This window comes from Chiloscyllium plagiosum, unplaced genomic scaffold, assembly GCF_037043375.1.
Source record: "Chiloscyllium plagiosum isolate Xiang-an unplaced genomic scaffold, Cpla_swu_hap1 HiC_scaffold_40, whole genome shotgun sequence".
NCBI classification, from domain to species: Eukaryota; Metazoa; Chordata; class Chondrichthyes; order Orectolobiformes; family Hemiscylliidae; genus Chiloscyllium; species Chiloscyllium plagiosum.
In genome coordinates, this window is record NW_028270178.1 from 28,509,263 (window position 1) to 28,528,403 (window position 19,141).

General features: G+C 44.9%; 1 protein-coding gene across 2 annotated transcripts in view; it reads right to left on the reverse strand.

Annotated features, from left to right (window-relative positions):
• Positions 1–7,840: 7,840 nt before the first annotated feature.
• The window catches only part of LOC122544062 (uncharacterized), a 54,409-nt gene continuing 43,108 nt past the window's right edge, over positions 7,841–19,141 (reverse strand). The window contains exons 5-6 of one of the 2 annotated variants that reach the window (XR_015753889.1): positions 9,467–9,599; positions 7,842–9,096 (exon numbers count right to left, since the gene is read on the reverse strand). The gene's annotated coding sequence lies outside the window, so the exon portion shown is untranslated. Of the gene's footprint in view, positions 9,600–19,141 lie in introns of both variants that reach the window. The other variant, XR_015753888.1, reaches the window with a different exon arrangement.

The window sequence follows — 19,141 nt, forward strand, 5'->3', positions numbered from 1 at the left end:
ATTGATGACCTAGCGATTTTTAGTCACTCATGGACGGAACATTTACAGTATTTATCTGACTTTTACGATCGACGTCGGAAGGCAGGCTTGGTGGTAAGCCTAGGTAAAAGTGAATTTGCCAAATCCCAAGTTAACTTCATAGGCCATGTTATTGGACATGGACAAATGGCCCCACGAAATGCAAAAAAAATGAAGTAATTGGGGAACTTCCAACCGTCGATGAAACAAAGCTGTACTATTGGTCCTGAGATTGAATGGATTTTATCGGAAGTTTGTGCAAAATTGAACAATATGGCTGCACCACACACTGAACTATTAAAAACGGACAGGAATTTTCACTGGGCAGCGGACTATCAAAAGGCTTTTGACAGCCTAAAACCTGTGTTAACCACTGCCCCTGTTTTAGCCACACCGGATTACAGGGAATTATTCAAGGTGGCTATCGATGCCAGTGATTTTGGTGTCCATGCCGGTGTTCCTGCAGGAGGATGATGAAGGGATATAAAGACGCTTTGGGTATTTTTCCAAAAGGTTGAATGTTCATCAACAGACAGATTGAACGGTGGAGAATTAGACTTTCAGCTTGGTGTTGGCATTAAAACATTTCAGTGTTATATTACCAGAAATACATCTGAGACAATCGGTTACACTAAATATAACTCATTCAAATTTATGGAAAAAATTCAGGACAAAAATGTCAGGCTGTTTACATGGAGCTTGTTGTTGCAGTCATTCAACTGGACAACTGTGCAAGTGGCAGTTGCAAAAATGTGGTTGTCGATGTGTTATCAAGACTCAAGTGAGATACAGAGGCGTTCGGTAGAGGGTGTACCGCTGCCTGAATTTGCATGGCGTTGTGCATGTTTGCATATTTATAATTACTACAGTGTGTATGTGAGTTTGGATTACTCACCGAGTTTTTGAAGGGTTAAAAATGAAGCATCATTTTGGTCGTGATGGTTCATTTTTTTTTAAGTGTAGAAGTTTCACAATTTTAGTCTTTTTCTTTCTAAAAGCTGTCCCTTTTCTCAAGGATATCATGTACTTGTTTTTTTCCAGAGAGTTAACAAACGACTCTCGGTTCCGATTAGTCTGCTGTGGTTCAGAGAGTAAAGGGTATTAGAACATAGAACATAGAACAGTACAGCACAGAACAGGCCCTTCAGTCCACGATGTTGTGTCGACCACTGATCCTCAAGTATTCGCCCTCAAATTTCTGTGACCATATGCATGTCCAGTAGTCTCTTAAATGTCCCCAATGACCTCGTTTCAACAACTGCTGCCGGCAACGCATTCCATGCTCTCACAACTCTCTGTGCAAAGGACCCGCCTCTGAAATCCCCTCTATAATTTCCTTCAACCAGTTTAAAACTATGACACCTCCTGTTAGTCATTTCTGCCCTGGGAAATAGTCTCTGGCTATCGACTCTATCTATGCCTCTCATTATCTTGTATATCTCAATTAGGTCCCTTCACCTCCTCCTTTTCTCCAATGAAAAAAGTCCGAGCTCAGTCAACCTCTCTTCATAAGATAAGCCCCCCAGTCCAGGCAGCATCCTGGTAAACCTCCTCTGAACCATCTCCAAAGCATTCACATCTTTCCTCTAATAGGGCGACCAGAACTGGACGCAGTATTCCAAGTGCGGTTTAACCAAAGTTTTATAGAGCTGCAACAAGATCTCACAACTCTTAAATTCAATCCCCCTGCTACTGAAAGCCATAACACCGTATGCTTTCTTCACAACCCTGTCCACTTGGGTAGCCATTTTAAGGGATCTATGTACCTGCACACCAAGATCCCTCTGTTCCCCCACACTGCCAAGAATCCTATCCTTAATCCTGTACTCAGCTTTCAAATGCTTACAAAATGCATCTTACAAAATGCATCATCTCGCATTTATCCAGGTTGAACTCCATCTGCCACCTCTCAGCCCATCTCTGCATCCTGTCAATGTCCTGCTGCAGCCTACAACATGCCTCCATACTGTCAACGACACATCCAAGCTTTGAGTCGTCTTGCAAACTTGCTGACTCATCCTTCAATCCCTTCATCCAAGTCATTAATAAAAATTACAAACAGTAGAGGCCCAAGGACAGATCCTTGTGGAACACCACTCACTACAGACTTCCAGACAGCTCGGTTCCCCTGTATCCCATTCCTCCTGACCTTCTAAATGAGCCTACCATGGGGAACCTTATCAAATGCCTTGCTGAAGTCCATATGCACCACATCCACAGCTCGACCCTCATCAACTTTTCTAGTCGCATCCTCAACTAATTCGATAAGGTTTGTGAGGCATGACCTGCCCCTCTCAAAGCCGTGTTGACTGCTTTTAATCAAGCCATGCTCTTCCAGATGGTCATAAATCCTGTCCCTCAGAATCCTTTCTAACACCTTGCAGACGACAGACGTAAGACTTACTGGTCTGTAATTGCCGGGGATTTCCCTATTTCCTTTCTCGAGGAGAGGAATTACATTTGCCTCTCTCCAGGCCTCAGTACGACTCTAGTGGAGAGCGAGGATGCAAAGATATTCGCAAGTGGAGAAGCAATTGCATTTCTCGTTTCCAAAAACAGCCGAGGGCCAATCTGGTCTGGGACTGGCGACTTGTAAATCATAATGTTTGACAGCATTTTCAGCACATAAGCTTTCTCTATCTCTATCCATTCTAGCATGTACACCTGCTCTTCAAAGGTTTCATTCACTTTTGACGAGAAGCTCCTCCGCTCTCGTCATCCAAGGTTCCTTTATCTTACCACTTCTTGCCTGTCTCAGGGGGACATATGTATTCATCACTTGCAACAACTGTTCCTTAAACAGTCTCCACATGTCTATAGTGCCTTTAACATGGAACAATTGCTCGCAATCCATGCTTCCTAACTCATGTCTAATCGCATCATAGTTTCCTCTTCCCCAATTAAATATCCTCCCATTTTGCCTAATCCTCTCCTTCTCCATAGCTATATAGAATGTGAGGCAGTTGTGGTCACTATCACTAAAATGTTCTCCCACCACAAGATCTCATACCTGCCCCGGCTCGTTTCCGAGTACCAAGTCTAGAATGGCCTCTCTCCTCGTCGGCCTGTCGACGTCCTGAATTAGGAAATCCCTGAACACACCTTACAAAAACAGCTCCATTCAAATCTCCTGCTCGAAGAAGGTCCAATCAATATTGGGTCAGTTAAAGTCACCCATTACAACAGCCCTACTACGTCCACACTTTTCCAAAATCTGCCGACCTATGCTTTCTTCCATCTCCCTGCTGCTATTGGGGGGCCGGTAGTAACCACCTAACGAGGTGACTGCTCCCTTGCTGTTCCTAATTTCCACCCATACTGACCCGGTAGGAAAATCTTCCTCGACAATGGAAGCTTCTGTATCTGTGATACCTTCTCTGATTAGTAGTGCTACACCCCCTCCTCTCCCCCCCCCCCTCCCCATTCTTTTTAAATGCTCTAAACCCTGGAACATCCAGCAACCATTCCTGCCTCTTAGAAACCTATGTCTCTGTTCTGGCCACAGCGTCATAGAATCAGATACTGATCCATGCTCTAAGTTCATCACTTTTATTCCTGATACTCCTTGCATTAAAGCAAACACACTTTAACTGATCCCTTGGTTTCTTCCCAGGAAAATCCTTCCATTAAATGGTATTGAGTTGGCTTTTTTGGTTAAACATAAACAGATGAGACTTCGCGCTAAAATTGTCATGTTTTAGAAGTGGAGGAGAAAGTGAGAACTTCCTGAAGAAGGGCTTATGCCCGAAACGTCGATTCTCCTATTCCTTGGATACTGCCTGACCTGCTGCGCTTTACGGCAACATGTTTTAGAAGTGACCTGTATAAAGAAACGGAAGTGATCAGTTCTCTAGTTCAGCTGAGCAGATTTATTCAGTCCAGAACTGGTTCAGAGTTCAAAAGTGAGCAGTAAGGGAACTCTCTTCTGCCCTTCGACCTTCAACCTGGAAGGATCTGATGGGTTTTTTTTATTCTGTGTTTTAAAGGGGGTGCTTATTGGGACTGTTGCGAATTCACGGAACAGCATTCGTAAGTCTCGTTTGGATAGACTAAGTTCTTTAGACGCTCTATATTCTGCTCTTCGTGTTTCATTATGTAATTTTGTGGATAAATCTTTTGTCTGTTTTAGACCTAGTAGTCAATCTAGCTAACTTAATCTGTATAATTTTCCCTGTATATTTACTGAAACAAATTGCAATGTTACGGTCTGTGTTGCCTAATTAAGAACGTTTTGAGTGATCTGGCACAGAACATAAATATGACAATGTTGTCCTCGACTCGGAATATTTATAACTGAAATTCTATTGAGAACATGACTGGGTAGATTCATCAGGCGTACTTATGGAATGCTGCAGCTCAATCATTACAAAGATACAACCGTCACTGATGTCTTTCTCAAATCCAAACATTTTGTGCCTTACATTGTTCCTTCACATTTTAGAGATAATAACGGTTGTCACACTGGTACAAGTATGTGCTTGCCATTATCCCTTGGGTGTGTCCAGACAGTCGGAGAAACCGGCAGTATATTGGACCTTAAGTCGATTGAGTCAATGTGTGCGAACAGGGGTAACTGTATCAATTTGGGGGCAATAGATGTACAGTTGATGTTATATCCAGAGTCGAGTTGTTGAGACTAATTAGATTATGGAGATTTGGTAGTCTTCTGGTTACTTCTGAGATCGGGTTTGTTCTATTTGTCAAGGTTTTTAATAATTCAGATGTGCGTGGTGGGGTGGTAATTAAGTGGTGCATGTGATTCATGAGTTTTGCAGAATCAACTTGTAGGGTGATTCAGGAGGTTCCAAATGGTAGTTGGCCGACGGTCTGCAGGAAAGCCGTCTCAAAACTCCATCGGTAACGTTTGAGTTTGGATAGTAGTCATATGGTTGAATGCAGGTGGGTCAAATGATGGTATAAGGAGCTTAGTTACCCAAGACATGTTCGAAGCTTTATTTTGTGAATACTCGGTAATACTCAGAAACTAACCAGAAATTTGCCATGTCTCTGACTAAAACACAGTGCAGATTGCAGAGGATTGGTTTGAAATATCTACATAAACGAAAATAGAATATTGTGATCTGGTGAGTTGGTACACGTGTAAGCTGATAGTTAAGCCTTTATCGTAGTTACTGGTCAGGGAGAGGGCTCAATAGAAGCTCATGAGCATAAGCCATCGTGTCAGGTTTGCCACATCTACCTTACTTGTTTGACGAGTCGTCAGCGACCCAGAGACAACAATATTTCCACAATATCCCCTAAAACTTCCAATGTCCTTCAAATAAACCACCGTGAAAATAATCACAGTATTTTCCTGAGAATGGCCTTATTGCTTAACGTAAATATCAATTATTGTTGAAATATAAAACTCTACAAACAGTTAGATGCATTATTCACGAGGAAGGGCAGACTGAAGTCGAAGGCGAAACATCCTTGCAAGCAATTTCTGGCCGTTTGCTTGCCTCACTAATAGGCCAGTGGAAATTCACGATTTGTATCATTTAATTTGTAACAACTTCAGGAGAATCCGGCCTTTATATAAAACATTAACATGACAATCAATGCCGAGAGACCAATCCAGAACTAGTGGGGAGTCCTTTATTCATATGAGAGCTGTCATTGTCTCAACGAATGAACACAGAACTCAAATTTCAACAGACGCCGCCAAACTTGCTGAGTTTCGCCAGTATATTCTGCGTTTGTTTGTCTAAAATAGTCTCCTGTCTGCGCCCTCAATTGCCCTTGTTTATTCATGTATTAACCACGGATTACTTATTAACATTGTCCTCTGTGATACAAATGTTAACGTTTTAATTTCAGATGTGACGAAAGGACTCTGAAATCAGAAACAATCAGAGAAAAAGCTGATTTCTGCATCTTTGAAGAAAGAGTCAAACATAGTTCATGCTCAAAGTCCAGTATAAGTCTTCTTCAGAACCGTGCTGAATTTCTCTAGTATCCTCTCTCTTTGTTTCACATTTCGAGGATCCCCAGCATTTTGCAATTTCTGTTTTGTTCCTTTCAGACAACCATTTCCACTCATACTTATTTTATTCTGCCTATTTGAATACCTTGAAATATTCCACAAAATTAAGGTTCGCCAGTTCCTCAGCACATTACAATTACAGTTACATAATAAGAAGAGAGAAAGAAAACAACCCTTCCGAATCCAAACAGTCCGTTTGGTGGAACTCCGTCTTTTACGTTCTTAGCTTGTAAAGCCTTTTCCTTGTCCATCCACAGGATTTATGTAGACTTCTTAATTCTTCAAATAACCTGCAGATTTCTAACCTAACATTCCTGTTTGATACAGTTTACAAACCATACTCTTTTCTGAAGTTAACAGATTCCCTTCCTGCTCTGACTGATTTCTTCTTTCTAGGATAGAACATATTCGCAGTTGATTCGAGTCAGTACTTGTTAGAAGCGCTCAAATAGATTTCTAATATCTGCTGTTCGAAACTGAAAGGAGCAGAGATGTTTGTTGCAACGAAATAGAGTCATTGCAAGACCACACCTGGAATATAGAACGGAATTTTAATATCTTTCTCTGGTAAAGGTTGTTCTGGCCCTGGAGAGAGTATAGCGAAGGCTGACAGGACGAACATATGGAATGGCAGAACTGGCATATGAGGAGAGGTTCAATTAGTTGGAATTAAATCAGTGCAGTTCAGAAGAATAGAAATGGATCTCTGAGAAAATTGTAACACATCGAATGGTCCACGTAGGGTAAATCTTGGAAGACTTGTTCGATATCAAGAAATTCAGAGCCAGAAGTCACAGTTTATGGATGTAAAGAAAACCATTTAGGACTGAGATGGGGAAACATTTCTTTGTACGGAGAGACGGTTCATGTACTCATAAAGAAATTAGGAATCCAAATCGATCAGATTACTCATCAGTTAAAGACATTCACTTAGCAGATAATTAGAAGTGGATGAGCATCTGTGAATGCGATGAGGAATTATTACAGAAACTGCAATAACCTATGGGAGTTTCTCATCACATTACTGATTTTAGGGCAGAGGAGACGAACGTATCAAGTTGTGGCTGTGTCTTTCCAAGGCGGAGGACGGTAACATAAAAAATAAATCATGAAGAGTAAGGGCATGGGGTGCCTCTACACAGAGAGATAATTATAAATGAACCATTCTTGACAATAGGAACATTTTATCTTGTAAGGGAAATACAAAGATTGAACATCTCTATTATCATGATTTTCAATTTTATTTAATGTGACATCATCACACGCAAGTGTCATTTACAAATGAAATAGTATTTCAAGAACTGTCGCTGTAGAAATATCAAAGTTTACTGTGTTTGGCTTCTTCTCACGGTACGAGATTTGTAGCACACATTATTTCAAATCTTAAGGAGAAGATTTATTCATGCCACCTGACAGTTTGGAACATGCTGGCAAGCGCTTAATCCAAACTCAGGTGATGCATAATCTCAAAATGAAATCGGGACGATGATGGCCTCGAAGTATTGCCATTGGCTATTAATCCAGAGACCCAGTTCATGATATATGATCGCACCCTGGTAGTGTGTGATGTCTGCTAATCAGGGATTAAGAGTCTAATGATGACCATTAGTCTTTGGTTGTAGAAGTGCATCTAATGGGAGAATGTGAGGACTGCAGATGCTGGAGATCAGAGCTGAAAAATGTGTTGCTGGAAAAGCTCAGCAGATCAGGCAGCATCCATGGAGCAGGAGAATCGACGTTTCGGGCATTAGCTCTTCTTCAGCGTCGATTCTCTTGCTCCTTGGATGCTGCCTGACCTGCTGAGCTTTTCCAGCAACACATTTTTCAGTTCAGAAGTGCATTTAATGCCCTTGCGGGAAGAAGACTGCTGTACTTACCTATTTTGACTTATTTGTGACTCCAACAAACATCATCAGTATTGATTGACACTTAACTGCCCAATGGTTAAATAGGGATGGTCAACGTATGGTAGCTGAGCCTGCAAAGTCTACTTTCTATGAATTTCTAAAATAAAGCATGAAAAACCAAATTTCCAGTGCTACAGGAATGTAGGGTTCGAATGGCACTTATTGTGTTGCTGCAGGAAGGTGAGACAGTCAGGAAGAGCTGAATTAACTCCAAAGCTGTACTCTACATGGTGCTTTCACTCAGTTTCCCTCCACAAGTGACTGTCAGCAAACATTTACTTTGGCAATTTCAGAGATCAATGTAGACAGGCCCAAATTAATACTTGACGCTGTAATCTCTCATTGAATCAAAAATAAATGTTGTGCTTTTTTTGTTTATAAATCAAGCAATCTTTTCTCACTCATTCACTGAGTGATTGTTTACCACTCTTGAATCAATCATACCGCCAAAACTCTTCATTGGTATATAAAGTCACAATGCCAAATCTTTGCATTTATATTTACTTCGTATGCCAAGTCTCTGCATTTAAAATCACATTGCCAAAACTGCTCTTTACAAATTAAAATCATGTTGCTAAAACTATTGTACTGTTTGTTTAAGCTTTGAATGAGAAATACATTTAAAAAAAAATGAAGACACTCCTATCACAAATGCAAATTAACAGCGGGGTGTATCTCTTTGCTGACAGTGACGTTCCAATCAACACAAAACTAAAATTGAAGCGACGTAGCTGTAACGAGTGAAGCGACACAGAGATGGCCAAGGAAACGCTGCTTCCTCCATTCAAAAACGAAAAGGTGGATTACACGAACCGTGTCCTGTATCTAAAGGAGGGACTAAACAGTGACTTTAGCAACTGTGATATTCCTGTCAAGCTTCCAATGGAATGACCAAGATCTGCAGGCACACGACATTTGAACTATTCCAGATGGACTTTATTACTGATTTGAAATGAACATAGTGAGTTTCAGTATCTGCAGTGGTCGCTTCCTTTGTCGATAGATAAGCTCAAAGCCACTGCACCCTTTCTCATCACTGATATTGAAATGGGCTGCACTTGGAGGAACATGTCTTCTTCACTCAGCAATGCCAAGGAAGCAAAGGAAATCATGCCAATATAGAGCATGCGTTAGAAGGTCGAAGAAATCTTTGTCGAAAATACACCCTTTCCCAGAAAGGATATCCTACAACGGAAAATGGCCAAGAGGTGAAACTTTATTCAATGCATTCCTCTGCAAGACTTGATTCGTTGTTATCCTTTTATTCCAACTAAACTTTGAAATCATCCCCATGGAGATTTTAACATGTTTTTCTCTCTTTTCTGTTTTTTTTCTGAGTCACTGCATAAATACATGGATTTTGAAAGCAACTTAAAAACACCAGGAAACGTCAAATTTCAGAGGCGATATATGCAGGACATGTCCTGTCACCACGGTAATAATTAGTTTCTGTCAACCTAGTAACTCCTAAGTTCACGGAATGTGTCAACCAAAGCAATTTAAAACTTAAAGATATGGAGAATAATAAGATGATGGATCTCCTTCTCGTCTCAACCTCTAAATCGCCTTGATTCTCAGTCCTGTGTTGGCGGAGCCCACCGCGGGTTCTATTGTACACCAAAATACGTCTGATGGTTGGAGAATCAGACAAGGCAATCAGAGAAAAGGAAATCCAAATGACCCAGGCCCTGTAAAACCAGAAAAAGGTAATACCTGATGATGAAGAAAAAAAATGCTGCACTTGACCGGCAGTCCCGAGGCGCTTGGTTAATTATTTGATCAGGATCGTATGCAGACCCTCACTGTGCGTCTATCTCCACATATGTACCCTCTCTCTGCGCGTCTCTCATTACCTATGCCACCTCATTCTGTCCGTCTCTCACGATCTATCTCACCCACCCTCTGTGCGTCTGTCAGTAACTATCCCCCTCACACTGTGCACCTCTATCTAATCCCCCTAACACTGTGCGTCTCTCACTATCAAAAGCTCCCACGGTGTTTGTCTCTGACAATCTATCCGCCACACTCTGTGTCACTCAATATCTATTCCTCCCCACTCTCTGCTTCTTTCACTATCTATCCCACCCTCACCCACTAACAAGCCCATCACTTGTCCCGGTTCATTACCGAGTACCAAATCCAATATGGCCTCCCCTCTGGTCGGACAATCTACATACTGAGTTAGAAAAGCTTCCTGGACACACTGCGCAAACACCGCCACATCCAATCTACTTGATCGAAAGAGCTTCCAATCAATATTTGGGAAGTTGAAATCGCCCATGACTCCTACCCTGTGGCTTCTGCACCTTTCCAAAATCTGTTTCCCAATCTGTTTCTCCACATCTCTGCTGCTATTGGGGGGGGGGGGGGGGGGGGCTATAGTAAACACCCAACAAGGTGACTGCTCCTTTCCTATTTCTGACTTCAGCCCATACTACCTCCAAAGGCAGATGCCCCTCGAACTGCCTTTCTGCAGCCGTTATACCATTTCTAATTAGCAACGCCACCCCCCCTCCTTTTTTACCACCCTCCCTAATCTTACTGAAACATCTGTAACCAGGAACCTCCAACAACCATTCCTGTCCCTCTTCTACCCACGTTTCCGCGATGGCCACAACATCGTAGTCCCCGGTACCGATCCACGCCTTACGTTCACCCACCTTATTTCTGATACTCCTTGCGTTGAAGTACACGGACTTGAACCCATCTGTGTCCGCAAGTATTCTCTGTCAGTGCTACCTTCTTCACAGCCTCCCGACATTCTTGGACATCCTGACAAACAGCTAGCCTACTTGCTGGACTACAAGTCCGGATCCCATCCCCCTGCCAAATTAGTTTAAACCCCACCTTACCCCCGAAGAGTGCTAGCAAACCTACCCCCAGGATATTGGTGCCCTTCTGGTTCAGGTGCAACACATCCTGCTTGTATAGGTCCCACCTTCCCAAGATTGCAGTCCAATTGTCCAAATACCTGAAGCCCTCCCTCCTACACCATCCTTGCAGCCACGTGTTCAACTGCACTCTCTCCCTATTCCTTGCCTCACTGTCACGTGGCACCGGCAACAACCCAGAGATGACGACTCTGTCTGTCCTAGCTTTTAGCTTCCAGCCTAACTCCCTGAGCTCTTGAATGACCTCCCCACCCCTCTTCCTACCTATGTCTACCGACGTCTGGCTGCACACCCTCCCCCTTCAGGATTCTGAAGACACGGTCCGAGACGTCTCGGACCCTGGCACCCGGGAGGCAGCAAACCATCCGAGAGTCTCGCCCCTGTCCACAGAACCGCCTGTCCGTCCCTCTAACTAGAGAGTCTCCTAAAACTAGCGCTCTCCTCCTCTCCCCCTTTCCCTTCTGAGCAGAACACACCCACTCAAATATCAATAACTTACCTTCCCGACCAGCTCTGCGCTCCAACCTCACTTCCGCCCAGCTCGCGCCGCTCTCTGCTGTGAAAAGACCGTTGGCGTCTGTGCAACTGTCACTATCTAACCCCCTCTCAATTTGTGTATCTTTCAGTATCCTCCTCAGTCTGTGCGTCTCTCACTATCCATCCCCCTATCAATTTGTGTATCACTGACTATCTAACCATCTCTAACTATATATCCACCTCACTCTATGCGTCTCTCACAATCTATACCCCCTCACTCTGTGTGTCTCTCACTATCTATCCCACCCTTATTCTGTGCATTTCTCATTATCTACACCACTCACTCTGTGCAGCCCTCACTATCGATCTGTCCCTCACTCTGTGCGTCTCTCACTAGCTAATCACCCCTCACTCTGTTCATCGCTGACTATATATCCCCTATCACTCTGTGCAACTCTCACTATCTACCCCTCTCTCAATTTGTGTATCTTTCAGTATCCTCCTCAGTCTGTGCGTCTCTCACTATCCATCCCCCTATCAATTTGTGTATCACTCACTATCTAACCATCTCTAACTATCTATCCACCTCACTCTATGCATCTCTCACTACATATTCCGCCCCCCCCCCCCCCACTCTGTGCGTTTCTTACTCTCTATCCCACCCTGTCCCTGCGTGTCTCCCACTATCTAACCTCGGTCTCTCTGTTCATCTCTCACTATCCATTCCCCTCACACCGTGTGTCTCTCACAATCGATCCACCACACTCTGTGCGTCTCTCACTATCAATTCCCACTAACTCTGTGCCTCTCACTAAATGCCCCCCTCACGCTGTGAGCCTCTCACTATCACCCTCATTATATGTATCTCTCACTATCTTGCCCCCACACTCTGTGCATAACTCACTATCTATCCGCTCAATTTGTGCATTGCTGCCTCGCCTATTCACACCGTGCATCTCCCATAATCTATCCCGTCTCACACTGTGTATCTCGCACAATCTGTTTCCCCTCACACTGTGCGTCTCTCAAAATATATTTCCCGCCTCTCTGTGCATCTCTCACCATCTATTCCTCCCCCCCCCCACTCTGTGGGTCTCTCACTATCGCTGCCCCCTCACTCTGTGCGTCTTTCATGATCTATTCCCCCCTCACTCTGTGCTGCTCTCACTGGCTATTCACCCTCTCAGTCTGTGAATATCTAACTATCCATCACCCCCACTCTGTCCATTTCTCACTATCTAGCACTCCTTCACTCTGTGCGTCCCTCACTATCTATCCAACTCTCAATTTGTGTATCACTCACTATCTAACCATCTCCTCAATCTGTGCATCTCTCTTACTATCTATCCCCCTCACTCCATGCATCACTCTCCGTCTATCCCTCTCTCACTATGTGAGTCTCTCACTATCTACTCCCTCACTGTGCAACTTTCACCAGCTATCCACCCACTCACTCTGTGCGTCTTTCACTATCTACATCCCCTAAATCTGTCCGTCTCTCACTATCTATCCACCCACTCACTCTGTGTGTCTCTCACTATCTACACCCATTCACTCTGTGCGTCTCTCGCTACCTATCCCACCCACAATCTGTGCGTCTCTATCTATTCCTCCTCTCTCTGTGCATCTCTCACTATCTATTCCAACTTATTCTGTGTGTCTCTCACTAACTATCCGCCTCACGCTGTGCATCTCTCCATGTCTATGCCCCCTCACTCTGTGTGTCTCTCACTTTCTATCAATCCCCTCACTCTGTGTGTCTCTCGGTATCTATCCCCCCTCACTCTGTGCATCAATCTCTGTCTATACCCCCTCAGTCTGTGCATCTCTCACTATCTATCCCACCCTCACTCTGTGCGTCTCTCAGTATCTATCCCCCCTCTCTCTGTGCATCATTCACTATCTATACCCCCTCACTTTGTGTATCTGTCATTATCTATCCCACACGCACTCTGTGCGTCTCTCACTATCTACACCACTCACTCTGTGCAGCCCTCATTATCGATCTGTCCCTCACTCTGTGCGTCTCTCATTAGCTATTCACCCCCTCACTCTGTTCGTCGTTAACTTTCTATCCACATCACTCTGTGCATCTCTCACTATCTAACGCCCTGTCAATTTGTGTATCTCTCATTATCTATCCTCTGTGCGTCTTTCACTATCCAGCCCCCTCTCAATTAGTGTATCGTTCACAATCCAATCATCTCCTCACTCTGTGCGTCTCTCACTATCTATCCACCTCACTCTATGCGTCTCTCAATATCTTTCCATCCCCTCACTCTGTGCATCTCTCTCCATCTATCTCCCATCACTCTATGTGTCTCTCACTATCTATTCCCTCCACTCTGTGTGTCTCTCACTATCTATTCCCCCTCACACTGTGCGTCTCTCATTATCTATCCCCTTCAGTCTATGTGTCTCTCAATATCGTGCACCATACTCTGTGTGTCTTACAAGGTTTATACCCCCCCTCATTCTGTGCTTCTCTCACTAGGTATTCACCTCCACAGTCTGCGTGTCTCCAACTATCTATTACCCCCCACTCCGTCCATTTCTCACTATCTATCCTCCCCTCACTCTGTGTATCTCCCACTATCTTCCCCATCACTCTGCATCTCTCACTGTCCATACCCCTCTCAATTTGTATAACTCACACTATCTATCCATCTCCTCACTCTGTGCGTCTTTCACCATCAATCCCCCTCACAATTTGCGTAAGTCTCAGTATCTAACAATCCCCAAACTCTGTGCATCTCTCTTACTATCTATCCCCCTCACTCTATGCGTCTCTCACTGTCTTTTCATCCTCTCAATCTGTATGACTCTCACTACCTATCCACCCTCTCTGTGTGCATCTCTCACTATCTATCGCCCCTCACTCTGTTTCGTCTCTCGCAATCTATCCCCCACACTCTGTGCATCTCCCACTATCTATTCCCCTCACTCTTACATTTCTCACTAACTATGCCCCCTCACTCTGTTCGTCTCTCACTGTCTATTCCCCCTCACTCTGTCTATCTTTCATTTTCTATCCAAGCCCTCACTCTGTGCGTCTCTCATTATCTATCCCCCACTCATTCTGTGTGTCTCTCACTATCCATCCCCGTCAATTGGTGTATCTCTCGCTATCTAACCATCTTCTTACTCTGTGCACCTCCCTTGCTATCTATCCCCCTCAATCTATTCCTCCCACAATCTGTGTGTCTCTCACTATCTATCCCCCTCATTCTGTGCATCTCTCACTAACTATCTCCCCTCACTCTGTGAGTATCTCACTATCTATCCACCCACTCACCCTGTGCGTCTCTCACTATCTATACCCCCTCACTTTCTGCGTCTCTCACTACTTAGCTCCCCTCACTCTGTGCATCTCTCACTATCTATCCAACCACTCACTTTGTGCGTCTCTTAATATCTATACTCCATCAATCTGTCTATCTCACTATCTATAACCCTCACTCTGTGCATTTCTCACTATCTATCCCCCCTCAATTTGTGCATCTCTATCCAGGCCCCCTCACACAGTGCATCTCTGACAATCTAACCTCCTCGCACTGTGTATCTTGCACAATCTATTTCCTGTCTCTGTGCATCTCTCACTATCTATACCCCCTCATTCTGTGCGACTTTCACTATCATCCCTCACTCTGTGCATCACTCATCACCTACCCACCCACACACTATATGCGTCTCTCACTATGTACACTGACTCACTCTGTACGTCTCTCATTATCTATCTCACCCACACTCAATGCGTCTCTCAAAATCTATCCCCCTCACTCTGTGTGTTTCTCATTAAGCATCCCTCCTCACGCTGTGCATCTCTCACTATCCAGTCCCCCTCACACTCTGCATCTCTCACAATCTATCCTCCTCGCCCTGTGTGTCTCTCACAAGCGATCCACCTCACTCTGTGCATCTCACACTATCTATTCCCACTCACTGTGTGTCTCTCTCACGAACTATTCCACTTTCGCTGTGCGTATCTCACTATCTAACCCACCCTCACTCTGTGCATCTCGCGGTATCTACCCCCCTCACTCTGCGCATCTCTCACTAACTATCCCACCCTCAGTCCGTGCTTCTCTCAGTATCTATCCCCCTCACTCTGTGCATCACTTACTATCTATACCCCTCACTCTGTGCGTCTCTCACTATATATCCCACCCACATTCTGTGCATCTCTCACTATCTATCCCCCACTCTATGCGTCTCTCACTATTTATCTCCCCTCACTCTGTTCATCTCACTATCTATCCAACCACTCACTCTGTGCGTCCTTCACTATCTATCCCCCTCACTCCATGCATATCTTACTATCTATCCACCTACTCACTCTGTGCGTCTCTCTAAATCTATCTCCCTCACTCTGTGTGCCTCTCATTAACTATCACCCCTCACGCTGTGCGTCTCTCACTATTTCTCCTCACACTATGCGTCTCTCACAATCTATCCCCCTCATACAGTGTGTCTCTCACAAACGATCCATCTCAAACTGGTCGTCTCACACTATCTATTCCCACTCACTCTGTGTGTCTCTCACTAATGATCCCCCTTACGCTGTGCCTCTCTCACTATCTTTCCCCTGTCTCTCTTGCATCTCTCACTATCTATCTCACCCTCACTCTGTGCATCTCTCACTATTTATACCCCATCACTCTGTGCGTCTTTCACGATCTATCCCCCTCACTCTGTGTGTTTCTCATTAACTATCCCTCCTCACACTATGCATCTCTCACTATCTACTCCCCCTTACACTGTGCATCTCTCACAATCTATCCCCCTCGCTGTGTGCGTCTCTCACTATCTATCCCACCCTCACTCTGTGCATCTCGCAGTATCTATCCCCCCTCACTCTGTGCATCTCTCATTAACTATCCCACCCTCAGTCTGTGCGTCTCTCGGTATCTCTCCCCCTCACTCTGTGCATTACTTACTATCTATACCCCTCACTCTGTGCGTCTCTCACTATCTATCCCACCCACATTCTGTGCGTCTCTCACTATCTATCCCCCACTCTATGTGTCTCTCACTATTTATCTCCCCTCACTCTATTCATCTCTCACTATCTATCCACCCACTCATTCTGTGCGTCTCTCACTATCTATACCCCATTCATCTGTGCGTCCTTCACTATCTATCCCCCTCACTCTGAGCATCTCTCAATATCTTTACCCCCTCACCCTGTGCGTCTCTCATTATCTATTACCCCTCACTCCATGCATATCTTACTATCTATCCACCCACTCACTCTGTGTGTCTCTCACTATCTATCCCATCCACACTCTGTGCCTCTCTCTAAATCTATCCCCCTCACTGTGTGCCTCTCATTAACTATCACCCCTCACGCTGTGCGTCTCTCACTATTTCTCCTCACATTATGCGTCTCTTACAATCTATCCCCCTCACACTGTGTGTCTCTCACAAATGATCCATCTCACTCTGTTCGTCTCACACTATCTATTCCCCGTCTCTCTTGCATCTCTCACTATCTATACCCCCGCATTCTGTGCATCTCTCACTATCTATCACAGAATTGGTCTGAGCGTCTCTCGGTATCTATCCCCTTCACTTTGTGCATCACGAACTATCTATAACCACTCACTCTGTGCGTTTCTCACTATCTATAACACATCAATCTGTGTGTCTGTCATTAACTATTCCCTCTCACTCTGTTCATCTCTCACTATCTATTTGCCCTCACACTGTGCGTCTCTCATAATCTATCCCCTCACACCGTGTGTCTCTCACAATCGATCCCCTCTGTGTTTCTCGCGCTAAATATTCCCACTCATTCTGTGTGTCTTTCACTAACTATCCCCCTCATGCTGTGCGTCTCTCACTATCGTCCCCGTCTCTCTGTGCGTCTCTCACTATCTATCCTCCTCACTCTGTGCATCTCTCACTATCTATCCCCCATCACGTTGTGCATCCCCATCTCGGCCCCCTCACACAGTGCATCTCTCGCAATCTATCCCCCTCACTCTGTGTATCTCGCTCTATCTATCCCACCTCAGTCTGTGCGTCTCTGACTATCTACCCCTCTCAATTTGTGATCTCTCGCTACTTTACCATCTCCTCATTCTGCGTGTCTCTCTCATTATCTATCTCCCTCACTCTGTGTGCCTCTCACTCTCTTTCGATCCCCTCTTTCTGTGCGTCTATCTACATCTATCCACCCACACTCTGCGCATCTCTCATTATTTATCCCCCTCACTCTGATCGTCTCTGGCGATCTATTCCCCTCTCAATTTGTGTATCTCACACTATGTATGCATCTCCTCACTCTGTACATCTCCCACTATCTATCCCACTCACTCTATGCGTCTCTCACTAGCTTTCCATGACCTCTCTCAGTGCGTCCACCTGCATCTCTCCACCCTCTCCCTGTGCGTCTCTCACTATCTATCCCACCATCTCTCCGTGCGTCTGTCAGTATCTATCCCACCCTCACATTCTGCGTTTCTTACAATCTATGCACCCCCTCACGCTATGCATCTACCACTATCAACCCACCCCCTCAATCTGTGCGTCCCTCACTATCTATTATCCTCACTCTGTATGTCCCTCACCATCGAGCCCCCCTCACTCTGTGCATCTTTAACTAGCTCCCCTCACACAGTGCATCTCTCACAATCTATCCCCCGTCACCCGGTGTATTTCACAAAATCTATTCCCCTTATTCTGTGGGTCCCTCACTCTCTATCCCCCCTCACTCTGTGCGTCTTTCACTCTCCATCCCACCCCCACTGTGTGCACCTCTATGTAACACCCCGTACACTGTGCATCTCTCACAATCTAACAAACCACTCACTTGTCCCACTAACTATCCAACCCCTCACTCTGTGAGTCTCTCACTATCTATCCCCCTCACTCTGTGCATCTTTCAATAACCGTGCCCCCTCATACTGTGTATCTCGCACAATTTATCCCCCTCACTGTGCATCTCTCAATATCTGTGCCTCCCTCACACTGTGTTACTCGCACAATTTATCCCCCTCACTCTGTGCGTCTCTCATTATCTTTTCTCCCAAACGCTTCATCTCTCATTACGTATGCCCCCTCACTCTGTGCGTCTCTCAATACCCCCCTCACTCTGTGCTTTTCTCACTTTCTATCCATCCCCTCACTCTGTGCATCTCTCACTGCATATTCCCCGATTCTATGCGTCTCTCACTATCTATCTACCCCCTCAATCTATACGTCTCCCATTATCTTCCCACAACTCACTCTGTGCGTCTCTCACTATCTATCCCCCACACTTTGTGCACCTCTCACGATCTATCTCCCCTCACTCTATGCATTTCTAACTCGACCCCTCACACAGTGCATCACTCACAATCAATTCCCCGCTCTCCCCCTTCTTCCCTTCACTGCGTATCTCGCACAATCTATCCCGCTCACTCTGTGGATCTCGCATTATCTATCCCCCCACCTTCTGCCTTTCTCACTTTCTATCCACCCCCTCAGTCTGTGTGTCTCTCACTATCTACTCCCCTTCACTCTGTGCATCTCACACTAACTATGCCTCCACACGCTGTGCATCTCTCACTATCTATCCCCGCTAACTCTGTGTGTCTTTCTCTATCTATCCCCCATCACTCTGTGCATCTCTATCTCGCACTCCTCACACAGTGCATCTCTCAAAATCTTACCCCGACACTCTGTGCATCTCACCCTAACAATGCCCCCTCACACTGTGCGTCTCTCACTATCTATCCCCGCTAACTCTGTGTGTCTCTCACTCTCTATCCCCCCTCACTCTGTACATCTCTCACAATTTATCCCTCTCACTTTGTACGTCTTTCTTTATCTATCCCCCTCACTCACGCATCTCTATCTCGCACCCCTCACACTGTGCG